The sequence below is a fragment of the Strix aluco genome, chromosome 27 (assembly GCF_031877795.1).
Source record: "Strix aluco isolate bStrAlu1 chromosome 27, bStrAlu1.hap1, whole genome shotgun sequence".
NCBI classification, from domain to species: Eukaryota; Metazoa; Chordata; class Aves; order Strigiformes; family Strigidae; genus Strix; species Strix aluco.
This window is the reverse complement of record NC_133957.1, coordinates 92,941-107,047: the sequence shown is the minus strand read 5'-3', so window position 1 is coordinate 107,047 and position 14,107 is coordinate 92,941. Positions and strand designations below refer to the sequence as shown.

General features: G+C 46.1%; 1 protein-coding gene across 21 annotated transcripts in view; it reads right to left on the bottom strand.

The window, feature by feature from the left end:
• R3HDM2 (R3H domain containing 2) overlaps positions 1-13,175 on the bottom strand; it is a 49,928-nt gene extending 36,753 nt beyond the window's left edge. For 16 of the 21 annotated variants that reach the window (XM_074807564.1, XM_074807569.1, XM_074807583.1 and 13 more), the window contains exon 1: positions 1,445-1,503. The gene's annotated coding sequence lies outside the window, so the exon portion shown is untranslated. Of the gene's footprint in view, positions 1-1,444; positions 1,504-1,606; positions 6,348-12,491; positions 12,669-13,136 lie in introns of those variants that run through there. The other 5 variants (XM_074807582.1, XM_074807584.1, XM_074807579.1 and 2 more) reach the window with 5 other exon arrangements.
• Between the last annotated feature and the right edge of the window lie 932 nt (positions 13,176-14,107).

Here is a 14,107-nt window from a genome sequence, read left to right as displayed (position 1 = left end):
CCATGGCTCAGAGGAAAACCCTGGCACAGTTCCTACTGATACATGTTCCAGTTCTTTCAGAAACCCCCAAGGAGAAAATTCCTTCCACCTGAACCCACCCACAATGAAATACCACATTGGGTACAAGACACCTGCAGATACGGAGGTGGCAACCAGGCTCAGGAAAAATGCATGACATTAAAATAGCTCTTATCCTCCTGCTGGCCCAAGGCATTCCATCCAGCTCCCGGCAAACCTCCTTGGGAGGGAGGCAAAGAGTAGGGCTGCTATCTGTATCCCCTTTCTGTTTTCAAGGCTGATGCTCCTGCTTCTCACCATGCTGGCAGAGGATACTGAGTCACTTGACACACTAAGTAGCCAAGTGGTACAGAGCAAATACAAGACACTGTGGCTGTTTTTCAGGTGGGATCCAGAAATTTATTTGATCATTGAACAAATTGGGGAGTGATGCTTAAAAGAAAAAAAAATCAACTCCATCTTTTGGCTGCCAGCTGCAAAAGTTGGACTTGACAGTGAAGGGAGAGTCTGAAGGGTGGGTAAGGTATTCCCCTTCCCACAGCCTTCAGCAAGACAAACTCAGCCTTCACCATCCACAGCAGCAGCTGTTGCTGCTGTTTGCAGATCCTCAAGCCACAGGTGATGCTTCCAGTTTAAATAAGCATTTTAAAGACATGAAGGGAAAGAAAATAGGTCCAACGCACCTGAGAAAAGATCCTGCAGTACAGACACTGGCTAATACCTCAGGCCCAAGAAAACCAGCTCCTAGCATTAAATCTCAAATGAAGGGAGCATCATTTCCAGTATCTTGTTTTTAAGGCAAGGCTGGATGTTGAACATGTGTGAGGCGGTAAAGGCAAGCCAAACTCCTGATTCCACTAAAACCAAACCCAATTCAGTGTAGGTTTAAAGTAATTAAAAAATGAGGTTAATATATATGTGGACACAGGTTTAAAGTAATTAAAAAATGAGGTTAATATATATGTGGACACAAATATAGTCCTACAGAACACCAAACTGCTTAAGCGAACCTGAAAACATCATATGGCACATAGCCAATTAACTAGTCAACATTTCTCATCAATTGGCCAGCTACAAACAAGTAAATCCTTTAATGTATAACCCAGCAGAAGAGCAGGGAGTATTTTGTCTGCAAAATGAACAGAAACTACCCAGGAACAAGAAGCATAAACACCAAGCTAAGACACAAGGAGAACCCATGAGACTGTCACAGGGAACTCCTTAATGACATGGAAGAGTACAGTATGCTTATCGGGGATTCCCCTGGCTCCTGTAGGTGTATCCCCACCATCACAAAAAGAGGAAGGAGAAAGCTCATCTCACACTCTCAAGTCTTGAATGGTATCACAGAGCCACATATTCATTTTAGTACAGCACCATTTTAAATTAACCCCATTAAGCAGCAGAAATCCTGTCACTTACTTACCAGAGATGGATGATGTCAGGTCCCCATCCCTGAAACACTCGCTTGCATTTATACCTATACTGTATTTTGCATGGTGAGGGTACGGGGAGAGGAAAAGAAAAGTCTCTGGTCAATCTTTCTCAAGCCCAAAATAATTGAAGACTTATTCTAAAAATAACTCACCGTGGTGGTTTTGCACTCTCAGCAGGTCATCTGTTTCCTGATTTCAAGGGAGACTTCATTGCCACAACCAGTTCAAGAGGAATTTTGCCAAGATAATATTGCTTCTTAGAAGCCCCCGCCAGCTCTAAACCCTGGATAAAATGCTAGCGATCTTCGCTGCTGCTACAGCAAGCTAATTGCTCTGACAAGCAGCTCTGAAGCAAAGCAGAGCCCAGCTGTTCGGAGGGATGTCATAGAGAGCTCTGCCAATAGCCACATGCACACCCCCCTCCTGCTCTCATTCAAATACTTCAATGGAACTGCCTCCGCACAGCCCTGAGAAGGCTTTAAAGACACAGCATCCTTCCCCTGCCAGGCACTGGAGCAACACAAGTGTAAGTGCAGGAGCAAAGAAGAGATACCACAGTAAATATCAGCATCTTCCAGAAGAATTCAAGTGCATGGACTACACTTCGCAGAACACCCTACACATGCCGAGGTAGGTTACAGGCAGCCTTGCTTCACTCCTATCATTGTTGCCATAACATTTCCAAGGGGTCAGTTTGTTAATGGTTTCATTTCAATTCAGTTATTTTTTTCTTGCTCCTTTATTAGTGATTAAATAGAGACAGGAAACAAGAAATGCAAATGGCCCTAGAGAGGTTTTAAACCTCTCACTTGCTTAAATTTTCCCTAGAAAGAGGTTTTCCATCCCAGACCTGGTGACTCCACAGGCACACAGGCTGTGATCAAGTCTCCTCTCCATATTCTAAAGCTTACTCTCAAGCGCACAAGGCAGCCTTGCTGACCGTCGTGCACAGGCAGACTCCGTGATGGATCACAAGCACATCCTGTCCCTTGCCAGGCTCCAAAGTTGCTTCTTGCTGGATTACAGAGATCTTCTGACCACAGCTCTAAACACGGGTCAACAGCAGGCAGGCGTCATTCTTCTGCGTCAATGGCTCTTGCCGGGCAGGAGCCCATCCTGGGCAAGGTGCGGCCAGAGCTGAAGAGAGGGCACTCTTGCGGGGCCAGTGCTGACTTCAAACACAATCAGCTCAGTCAGCAGCTGGTCTCGAGGAGGCTCCTTGCTCAGGCTGAGCTCTGGCAGTGCTGGAACTGGCAGCAGAGCAAGGGGCAGCAGGGCTCACAGGGCAGCTGTCTAAAGACAAAAGCTTTGATGAGAAAAAAGATGAAGATGAGAAGGCAGGATCGGCCTTAGGCTCAGGGAGATGGAGAGACTGAAGTGAGACTGTTGCAAAAAGGTTGAGATGCACAGCTTTAACTGACAGCATCCATTCCAAATAGTGTAATGCTGTGCTGCTAAAGCCTCTTTGGGACTTGTCTTTACTGCTTTTGCTAAGTTAATGCAGCTTCTTCTAAATGATCCCCTGCTACAGCCAAAGAAACAGTCCAACAAAGCTTTTAAAAAACAAGGAAACAAACAACAGAAAGCTCGTACATTTCAGTTCCATGACAAACTGAGGTTCAAGTTTGTAAAGCAGCCCTGCTCTGCAAAGGACTTAAGTTTAAATGTATGCATGACCTTCTGTCTTAATCCACTTCAAAGCCTTCTGAATCAAGCCTGCCATACCCATGCAGAAAGCAGGTGAATGTTCCTGGCCAGCTGTCCACCTCTTCCTGCTGAAACTGCTGTGATCCTGGCTACAGTCAACAGCTCCTTGCTTCTGCCCACAGCAAGGCTGACATTTGAAGAGGGGGGGGGTCCCATGGCTAGAGAACCAGAAATAAAGGAATGACAGAGGGGCAAGACAGACAGCGGGTAGTAAGATGAAAGTCACTTACAATGCTATACCAGTATTTTCAAGTATAGGGCCACAATTAATCGACCCCCACACTGGCTGGGGCAAAAGCTCCATGGATGTTATATGAGATTTCCCCACTAGAAGGTGCAAGGAAGACAGATCCAAAGGATTAAAGTTCCTTTTATGCCTCCTATTTGTGGCCACTTCAAGTTCTTTCCTCCCAATTCCGCAAAGAACTTTTAAAATGAAGGTGCCTGTCCAAGGAAACTGAACCATGATCTCCCAAGCTCTTTGAGAAACAGTCACTACTGTCTGAGCAGTGCAGGCTTGTAGGATGAGGGCCTGCAGCCGAGCTCCCGGGCTCCGCTACGACAGTTTCTCAGTCTGCGGCGCAGTGAGCCCCAAGAGGTAGCAAGTGACTGCGTTTGCAACAGCTCCATGGACTGCTCAGCAGGAAGTCAGTCTGGACATTCACGTCCCCTGGCAGAAACCATGTGCTCAGAGTGACTCCCAGTGGCAGCTGAACCCAGCAAAACTGCAAAATTCAGGCAGATTAGGTTAACAACTCAGCATCAGGGTTTTCCCCCCTTTTTGTGTTTGTTTATTCCTGTCACCTAGCACCCAGGCAGGCCCCTGGAGTTTCAGACCTGGAGTTCTGAGCCCTGAAGCAGCTCTGGCAGCTACTTTGTAAATGAAGAACAAACAGAAAGCGACAGAGGAGTTCAAGCCCAGGAGCAGTGCTCCTGCATGCCTTGCCCAAGCCAAGGATCCTTGCTCCAGAGACAGAGCCTTAAAATCTCCACAGAACCTAGTAAAACTAACAGAGCTTTATTTTGCTAAGGAACATCTGTGGTCTGCTGCACTTCAACTCGGGATCATTAAGGACAGTTGCTGGCACTCTCTACTCCATAGCCCCGCAGTGACAAGATTAGTACTATAAAAAGAGGGAACTTTGGATCCTGTTCTTCCCTTCTGCCAGGTCTTCCTGTTTTCAGAAACACCCAGCTGACAAAGCATGTTAAGCAAACAAGAACATACAATCATTTTAGGACCCTCTGTTGAAACCCCGCTGTCAGTTCTTAACATCGACATTAAAACAGAAAGAAAAGCTTCATCACCTGAGCCTGCAAACCTGATCTCTAGCACTTAGATGACTGGCAGATGGCTCAGCAAGGACAGATTTCTGAGTGAGAAAGCCTTCCAGCCCTAGGACATGAGCACCTGCGCTAGACAGCACAGATGCAGCCTTCTGCAGGCTTGTCCAGCTCTTTCAAAAACCACTGCCCATGATCACTATGAGTCGGCAGCATTTCATCTTCATGAAGCAAATGTATGTGAGAGGATTTCCTAAGCTGCATCTTTCTCCTTAGATGGGGAGACAGTAAATTCTGGGTGGGAGGAGGAGAAGGAAGAGCAAGTCAGCCCCACCAGCAGCCTGGACAAAGCCCTACAGAGAAGGCTCCTGCCTTTCACACCTGAGAGCCATTTGCTGAGGTACTGCATGTGTGTGTGTGTGTGTGTGTGTGTGCATGCATGCACACAATGAAACTAGGTCAGTGGAAGCGGGGCACAGAAAAGATGCAGCAGCTCTAGGTATTGTCTGTGCTCCCAGCTTGCAGGAAACCTGCCTGTGCCTAACATAGCAAGTAATATTGCAGAGCAAACAAAGAAAAAAAGCAACAAGACATGTTTCATCCCTCTCTGGCAGACATGTATCAAATGAGCCTAGGCTCTAATTTGCCCAGCCCAGCTTCTCTTGAGAGAAGACATGTCAATTAGGTAGTGGATATAATTCCATCAGAAGGGGAAAAAAAAAAAGTCAAGACTCATGACACCAAACTCGTGGGATGGCACTGGTGCAAACCCCCACCATCAGCCCAGGGACTGGGCTCCCCCGTGTGACAGACACGTACCAGGCAGCCTCCATCAGACACCTACAGCAGCTGGAAAGGGAGAAGGGCATTTCCAATGGACTTAAAACACATTCATTTATCCACCCAGACCAGAAAACTCCCTCTCCCCTTAGCAAAGGGGAAAAAAATACCAAAGAGCCTGGGACAGACTCCTCATTGCAGGCATGTCAAACACCAGTGCTTTCACTTCTGCCAGCCTCAGCCACCACAGCACCATGGGGACGAGGGAGAAAGCAATCCTCAAGCAGCTGGAGAACTGTATCATGAACTGTTTTTAGATTAGAACTGACCTTGCTCATTGCATCCAGCAGCAGGCTGCAAGCTGTCATTAATTACTAAAGTGCATAGGTAGAAACACACTCTCTAGACAGCATATACTTCCAAGGACATTATGAACATGCAGACTGCAGAAGAGATGTGGAGAGCTGGCTGCTTCAAGTGACTCAACTTCAGGGTACTGTCTGGTATATACCAAGCATCTGAGCTAAGGGATCAGCTTGGACAGGGCACACTCTTAGGCAGACACTGTAATAACCACCAAACATAGCAAGCCAAAGATCCCTCCTAAGTCCTCCAGGCCACAGGCTTGTTTTGGTTTGTTTTGCAGGAGTATGGATGCAGCAGAAAGACTTCTTTGTGTTTGGAGTCAAGAAGTGGGAAGGATGCAAACTACCTACTCTACCACGTCCTGCAAAAACAGCTCCATGAACATCCAGAACCGAAGCAGTCACCCGTGGAAAAGCTGAAGGCAGGAGACCAGCAGAATCCCCACAGCTGGGGCTGAAGAAAGGATGTTTTGGTCTTACTCATCCTTTTCCATGGAGCACACAAATAGGAGAGAGGGAGAACAGCCAGGATTCCTCATAGAGACTATGACCACCTGAAAGATCTCTCCACGTAAGTCCTATAACCAGCATGGTTTTTGTATCAGGCCCGAGATCTCCTCAGAAGAGGCCATAATAAAGGAACAAGGGAATTGAAGAAAAAAAGTACCTGTACAGTGGAGACTTCACTCTCAGAAGTCACAAGTCAGAGAGTCATGAGGAAGACAGCATTCTGAGGAGGACAGAGAAACCCAGGCCATCAAGACTTCTGTCCGAATGACTTCTACTACCAGAAGAGACACAAATCTGGCTTATGCCCAAAGAAGTAAGATCCAAGAGTCAAGCTCTGGCCCACCCTGTCCTCAGCTCACCCTGCTGCTGGGAATCAGCATCACTCCAAGTGCTGCATGAACACACACAAAATAAAGGCACCTGCTACACTTACACACCCCAGACCCAAAACCAGTGTGAGGACAGGGGTGGGGCTCCTGAAACTAAAAGAAATGATACAAGAACCCTCAAAGAAGCTTATTTAGCCTAAGAGAGAATAATTTGGAAATTATATCGTAAGGCAGGATTAGTACGTCACTTCGGAGCCTAGCAGAAAAAGAAAAAAAAAGCACACTGCCCTAGTTTTGGGTTTCATTGGACTAAAGCATTTAGCTTAGCAGTAATCACAGCTGTGTTTTCACAGGGCACTGCAGAACATCGCGCTGGTTGGCTGCTCAAAGCCACAGTGCTCAATAGCAAGCTGCATCTACTGCACTTTGGCATTCAAAAAAAACACACACTGCCCAGTCTCTTGCTCGAATGTTACTGGGACCGCCTCAGCCTCCATATTCTACCCCCCTTCAGCCCTCCCCCCACTTTGTGCCAAAGACACAAAGGCATAGAAAACCTCATGTCACTAATGAGTCAGCACACAGGAAAGTACACACTTGCTCCATGCCAGCAAGACATTCCCAGTGTGGGAGCTGAACATGGCATTGAGTGAATTTTCTAGTTGCAGACGTTTCTGGACTGACTCTGCAAGGGAAGGGAGGCAGGCAGAACTGCCACCTCTACCCTCCCTGACACCTCCCCTAGCAGGAAAGCCACCGGGCTGCTCTTTCCTCCAGCCAGACCTCTCCCACCTCCCGTCTGACTGAAAGGACAGCAGTCTCCCCAGCTCCAATAGGAAGAAAGTCCAGAAGCAACAGGGATGCAGAGTAGCTAGATCCATCAGCTCAGAGGGACAAAAGAAAGGCAAAAGCCAGGAGAAGAGGGGAAAAATAAAGAAAGGGATAGCAGGAGAAAATATAAATGCTGAGAGACATTCAAGGAAGAAGGGCAAATTAAGTTTAGTGAGTAGCTGGAAAAATCCTTCAGAGATGAAACATCTTGCCCACCCACTCCTTTTAAAGGTTGTGCTGCCATCTCTGATGGATAAGGGTGCCTGCACTGGATGTGGCAGGGCGGAACAGAGTTGAGTTTTGAATGTAACAGAAATTACCATTTTCCATTAAGTGAAAATTATACATCCCCCCCCAAGGAGCTCTGAGTCAACCTCAGCCATGCCCACAGTCTCTGATGCTGTTTTCTCCTCTGCACGTGCGAGCACACACACGTGCATAGAGGTATCTTCTTTCTAGGCTGAAGCCAGTCTCCAGGCAGTAGAAAAGAATTTTTATTTTCTTTTTTAAAAAGGGACCTTCCATTCAAATCTGGCTCAGCTGAGGATGTGTTATCATGGCAACCATCCCCTCCCTGTCTGCCCCAGCAAAGAGCATATCAAACACACAGAGATGTGAATAATCCTGCACTGGCACAGGCTGCGACCAAGCCCCCTCATCCCCTCCAGCCCCTCTCTTAGCTGAGGCTAGCGTGATTTGACATGAACCAAATCTGTCAATGGCTCAAGACAGACACGTGGGCAGTAATGAGCGGTGGAAAAAGTGTAGCACACTCCATTCAGCTCCAAACACTGATAAATAATTCAGGAAGAGAAATGCCGCAATACAGAGCACAGCACGGTTTAAAAATAGAACGTGCGCCGATGCCAGAATGGAGGGGAAGGAGAGAAAAGCAGAGAGAGGTGGCATGAACTAAAGCATGTGTGTCAACAAACCAGGCAGCTCGTGGATGCTGCAGCAACCTAGCTCTATGTATTGATCCCAGCAGATGTTTATTTGCTTACCCTTTAAATTGGCAGTCTAAACCAATTATTATTATTATTATTAACATGGCAACAGCAACCAGGGCTATCCCTTCTGGATCAGAGCCCTGCAGCAAGGCATACACCCAAAAAAAGAGAAACAGCCTCCACACTGAAGAGCCTGCAGGAAGCACATGGGTGGGAGTACATACGTACAGCGAGCGCGGCCCTGCCCACCCTCCCTGCGAGTGCGGCAGCGACTCTGCGGCAGTACGGGCACCAGCTGCCCGGTGTCCAGGGTCAGGTAATCCTGCGACCTCTGCGTCCCGCTCAGGTGGGGAGCACACGTAAAGCTCAGATAGTGGAGGCCGAGCTTTGAGAACTTATTTGGTACAATCTGTTTTCTATTGGGGGGGTGAAGGTGAAACGAGTGCCGATTGTTTCTAGTAAGAAAGTTAGAGCCTTTTTCTCTATTCAGCTGTTCTCTTCTAAATCCAGCTACCTTAAATTCAAACACTTGCACTCATCATTTGTAACATCAGTTGCTGGCCAACTGTCCCAACATTTATATCCCACAAAATATATATAATATACAAAAATATATAAATATACTACAGAAACATCACCACCCTGTTAGGCAACAAGCACAAAGAGCTCAGAAAACTGTTCTCTCTGCATTGCATAGCCCTTCCTGCATTAAAATCTGCATGTTAAAAAAACCAAAACAACTCAAAACAAAAACTTGGTGCTAACCTAAAATATTCTGAACAAGTCTGCAATACAGGTGTCATGAATTAGGACACAGCAGAAGTGAAGTAAGGTTACAAAGGTCATTATCAGATCCAAGGGTTCCTCCTTTCAGCTGTAGAGCCTAACACATTTCACATTTACTATCAATTATGAAGATACAGCCCCTTTATCCCAGTTTGCCATGGGGCTGCTCTACAGAAAAGGATGGTCTTTCCAGGTTTTGAAGAACCTGTGAAAAATACTTTTGGTAGATGGCTGCTTTTTTCCCCCCTCACAGTTTAAAAAAAACAACAAACCACCACCAGAAAGGCACCAATCTCTCCCTGCTTCCTTGTGAAGAAGTACAATACCAGTTTCCCAAGTACTTGTAAGACAGGAATCTGCCATTAATAAGAAAATACAGAGTGATTTTTTGATAAGGAAAAATAAAATACTATCATGTACAGTTAATTCAAAACCAAATAAATGTGTACACAGAAGCAGCTTTTCATAAATATTTTGGGGCTCCCCCCCCAATATAAAACAAAGTTATTGAAGATGTGAGAGAATAAAAGCAAAGAAAAAAAAAGAAAGTAAAAGGCCACCCAGAGGAAGTTCAATAGACAGTCCTGACGCCTGCTTGTAAGGAACCTCCGTCGTAAAGAGGAAATCATAAACAAGTGGCTCCTTTGGTTTCAGCAATGATCTCCCAAAATGTATTTTGCCCTAAATTTGAGCAAAGGTGAACAAAACTGTGTTACTCAGTCTTAATCACTGGAGCACTGCAAGGCAACATCTGTCTGCTTCTCTGAAGGGCAATTTTAATGGAAATCTTGCTTAAAACTGAGAATGTTGCCTTCCTGTGTTTTCATGGGGTCCTCTGACCTCACTCAACCACTAAGGTAGATTTAACTACATGATCACATTCAACCTGAAATGCGAACGGCTGCTCAGAAGATGCTGAAAAGAGGCTTTAAAGGGAGAGGAAATAGAAACACACACTTGTGCTATAGATGAAAAGCCCATGCTTCAATCGACCAGCTTCTCTGTGAAGAGGCTCCCACCTGAGGAAGTTGAGAGGAGGAATGAGCACTGGGCATCCTGCAAAGCTTCCTGCCTCCTTCAGCTGCAGGCAGCCAGGAAGAGCCCGTGTCGCTGCAGAACACGCACCTGTATTTACAAAGCCAATCCACAACTGCCACATTAGGTCTAATTTTAGGATTTTCCCTCCCTTGCCTCAAAGTTGAGGCTTTCACAGTCCTATTTACATGTTCTACAAGCAGGGGTCACACACACCAGCTGGTGTCTGTTACTGGACACTGTTGAGTAAACAGAACTTGCACGCCTGGCATCAAGTGGCCGTGAGTTATCCACAGGGTGGGTGATGCTGTCTTACAGCCAGTTACTATTTCTGGAAAGCATGTAATGTTACTTTACAGTACTAAAGGAAGATGTAATGAAAGTAGTCCAACCACTGCCTTGGGACCTAGTCATTTTATATACATTATCAGAATTGCAGTTATGAAAATAACAAATCTCCCAACAGCCTCAGAATTTCTAATTTCAAAGTTTTGTACATTTAAAATACTGAAAAGCTCATAATTGACATCTGAAGTCAATCCCATGAACAATGAATGGACTTCCACATGTTAAAAAGCCATTTATGTCCCAGCCCCTGATTAGAGTATTGCTTGCTCAAGGTCACAGCAGGTAGCAAGTTCTCCTCCCAGCCTGGCTCCTGCACCCCCAATGGAGAATTTTCCTGGATTACTTTTAGCCACCAATATTACTCAAGGGTCTCTTTCTACAATACACAACCACACTACTGCTGAACAAGTTGTTACAAAGATGCTTCCTCTCCAAAAATTACTCTGCATTTTACTAGGCCACTGGATACAAACTTAAAATTATCATAGAGAGTAGGCTTAAGAAACCGACTGTGGCTTATCAAGGCAGAGGGCATGGCAGTGCTATAGGTTTCAGTTCTGGGAAGTTCTTAACTCCAGGCACATGCTATGCCTGTATTGGAGGCTCCTTAGCCAAGGTTGACTTGATCAGCTAGAGACATGCTGTTATCAGGATCCTTTCGGGGGGGTGTGGGGTTGAGTGTGTGCATGGTACATAAAATAATCAAGGCCTATGCAATTGTGCTGACCTAATTTGTGTGCATCTCTTGTGCAACTAACGTTTCAACACAGCAGTCACTGTGAGAGTACTCTGACAGAACAGTTAGCACCTCAAGAACAGCCTTCCCCTAAGTGACCAGAGAGAAGAGAACCTATTAATGCTCCCATTAGTGGCAAGGCAGAATCATGAGATCAATCCTTAGCACAGAATCCAGCCACAAGACATTGATGGTTAAGAAGCCAGGCTCACCAGTTCTGCCGCTCGCCAAACAGTGCATTTATTCATATAATTATGTTGGTACAACCCTCAGCACAGAGTCAGTTACAGGCCAGAGGTTTCATTATCCAGGTAGCTTGTTCCCATAAGCAGCGGCTGTATCAGACGAAGAACACTTACACCAATACAAACAGCATCAGGCAAGAGGGCAGAATCACTTTCACTGTACCAGCACAGCAAAGCCACACTGCTTAGGCTGCTAAAGTCCCACAGATACACCACACATGTGAAAGCTGAGATTTTTGCCAGTACCCCTTTCCCAGTTTCAGGGAGCTATGCTCTGGCAAGACCATGTCTGAAATGCACCCAACACAGAGGGTTTCACGTACATCCAGCCGGTGCCAACAAGGTACACTGCCTCTGTAAACCCCACGTCCCTGTTTAAATCAAGCCAAATAATCTCAGTCCCAGCCTCGGTTTGAAACTGATCTGGGGGAGACGTGGGGAAGGACAGCACCTCTGCTTTTGGGCTGAAAAGGGAGAAAGCAGATTTGAGGTTGGAGCAACCCCACCCAGTTGTGGAAGCAGAACACAAGCACCTCTCTGCTTTCCACCCACGTTCTGGATCTTCATTCTCTTTTCTGTTCATGCTCTCTCCTCTCCCTCCCAAGGATTGGGCTCAAAGCACCTGTTCATTTTGGTTTGAACATGGGGAAGCAGCAGGACAGAATCCTATTTCGTGATAGTATGCCTAAAGCCTCCCCCAAAGAGGTCAGTTTCTGAGATACAGCAAACACCTTCTGTAATAAAGTGGCTCTTGTGTCTAAACTCAGCTCAGGAGAAATTAGTTTCTCAAAGAAAAGGATGTCAAAGCAATATAAAAATTTTAAAACTTCATTAAAAAAATACAAGCGAGCTGCTATAAAGAGTAGGCTGCATCTGCCCACACTCAATAATCATCACCAAAATTCACTGGGAGGCAGCAGTGACTCAGCCTGCGGTACACAAAGACTGCTTGTGCTCCCAATACATAATGAAACTGGGCTTTATACAAAATCATAAATCCGCATGTGCCCCATTGACAACACACATGCAGGGGAATCCCAGCACTGACAGACAGGCGGGGAATCATCAGCCCTTCCTCTTGCTGCTGCCCACACTCAGACACAAAAATGTCTCTGCAGACGCACACCTCACCTTTGCTTCAATCCAGGAAGAGGGTCTTGTCGTGTTCCAGCTGGGTTTACTAGGACTCAGGAATCAAGAGCAGGTTCAAAAAAAGATGGAGGAGAGTGCGCTATATTTGAAGGGGGAGGGAAACTAACTCTGGTCCTCAACTACATCCCACTATCCTTTCAAATGTCACCTCCAGCTCTGAAGAAAAAAAAAAAAGGAAAAAAGAGAGAGAAATATATGCGTGGTTTTATTAAATTGCTCCATTGTGTGAATGGCTTAATCATACTTCCAGTAAAAACCTTAAGGTATACAATTACTGCAGTTCACCTCCTGCCCAATAGCCACAAGAAACATACGGCTTTCTTACAGACTGTATTGTTTGCTCCCATGCTCTTGCTGTCACATCACTTAAAAAAATACATTTCTCATCTGTGCTGGCCTCCAGAATGACTCCTTCATTCAGGCACCCTCAGCCTTTTTCTCAGAACAACCAGGAGCTCCTATCAAAACTAACTGATACAGAAGGCGACTCAGCAAATAAAAAAACTTGTCCTGTGGAATCAGGACTTTAGCAGCACCACACATTTGAGTTATAAACCCTTCTACCTGTTCACAGAAGGGCACCAGCCTGTGAGCCAGGAAAGTGCAGGACTCGTGGGTTCTTACCCTAGCTCAGCTCTGCCTTTTGATGCTGTCTCAGCTAAATAATTTCTTCTCTCTGTTCTTCAAATCATCCACCTGTAAAACAGGGATTACATGCACCTACTCACACTGGGGTAGAAAGGATTAATACATTAGTGCTGCAAACCCCCTTTCTAAATCCCTCAAGATACAGTCATAGGCAGGGATAGGATGGGATGAGAGGGTAGGACCAAAACAGCTTTATTATTAGCCCTTTCTGTGGCAGTGACAGGGAAGGTCTCCCTGAACTTTGCTGTGTTCCTTGTTCTGTGTCCCAATGCCTCTCCAAACAGCTTCAGACACCAAAGCTCTTTGGGTCTCTACAGGCTTCCTTGTCTCTACAGGCACTTGCCTTGTGCTCCAGAACACACAGGCCGGAGAAGCTGCTGTGACGCAACAGGCTTCTCTCTGGATTGCCCACACATAAATTTTACTTCATGTAAAGTGGGTATATGCCCTCTGCTCACAATTTTTTCCCCATACATGCACACTCCATATGAAGTCACTTAATTTCAAGTGCTGACACTGTGAGAAGGAGAGAAGTCTTCAATAAAAGCCCTCTTGCTGCCCCACTGACTCTCGTGCAGGAGCTACCTTTCTGTCCTGAGCCCACCTAGTGCTTGAGTTGCCAGAACTTGGTTCTGCCCCTCGAGCTTCCAGTCTCTTCTGAGCTACAAAGCCTAGCAGACTCAGCTTAACTCACTGCCACACAGCTGCTTGGCAAACACTAACAGTCATTTTGTCCTCATTTCTGTCTTCCCCACCAAAGCCACCTGATGCCACCCTTCGAGTTCCAGGGATGGCTGTATTTTTAAAGACATGTCTAAAGCAGCAGCTAAAACAGAAGGGGAGAGAGATCTAGAAAGGATGTCCCTCCTCTGGCAGGGTTCTGGCCTCACCACAGCATTGCTACATCCTTTTTATTTTGTCCACCACTGTTCCACGTTCTGCCTGTA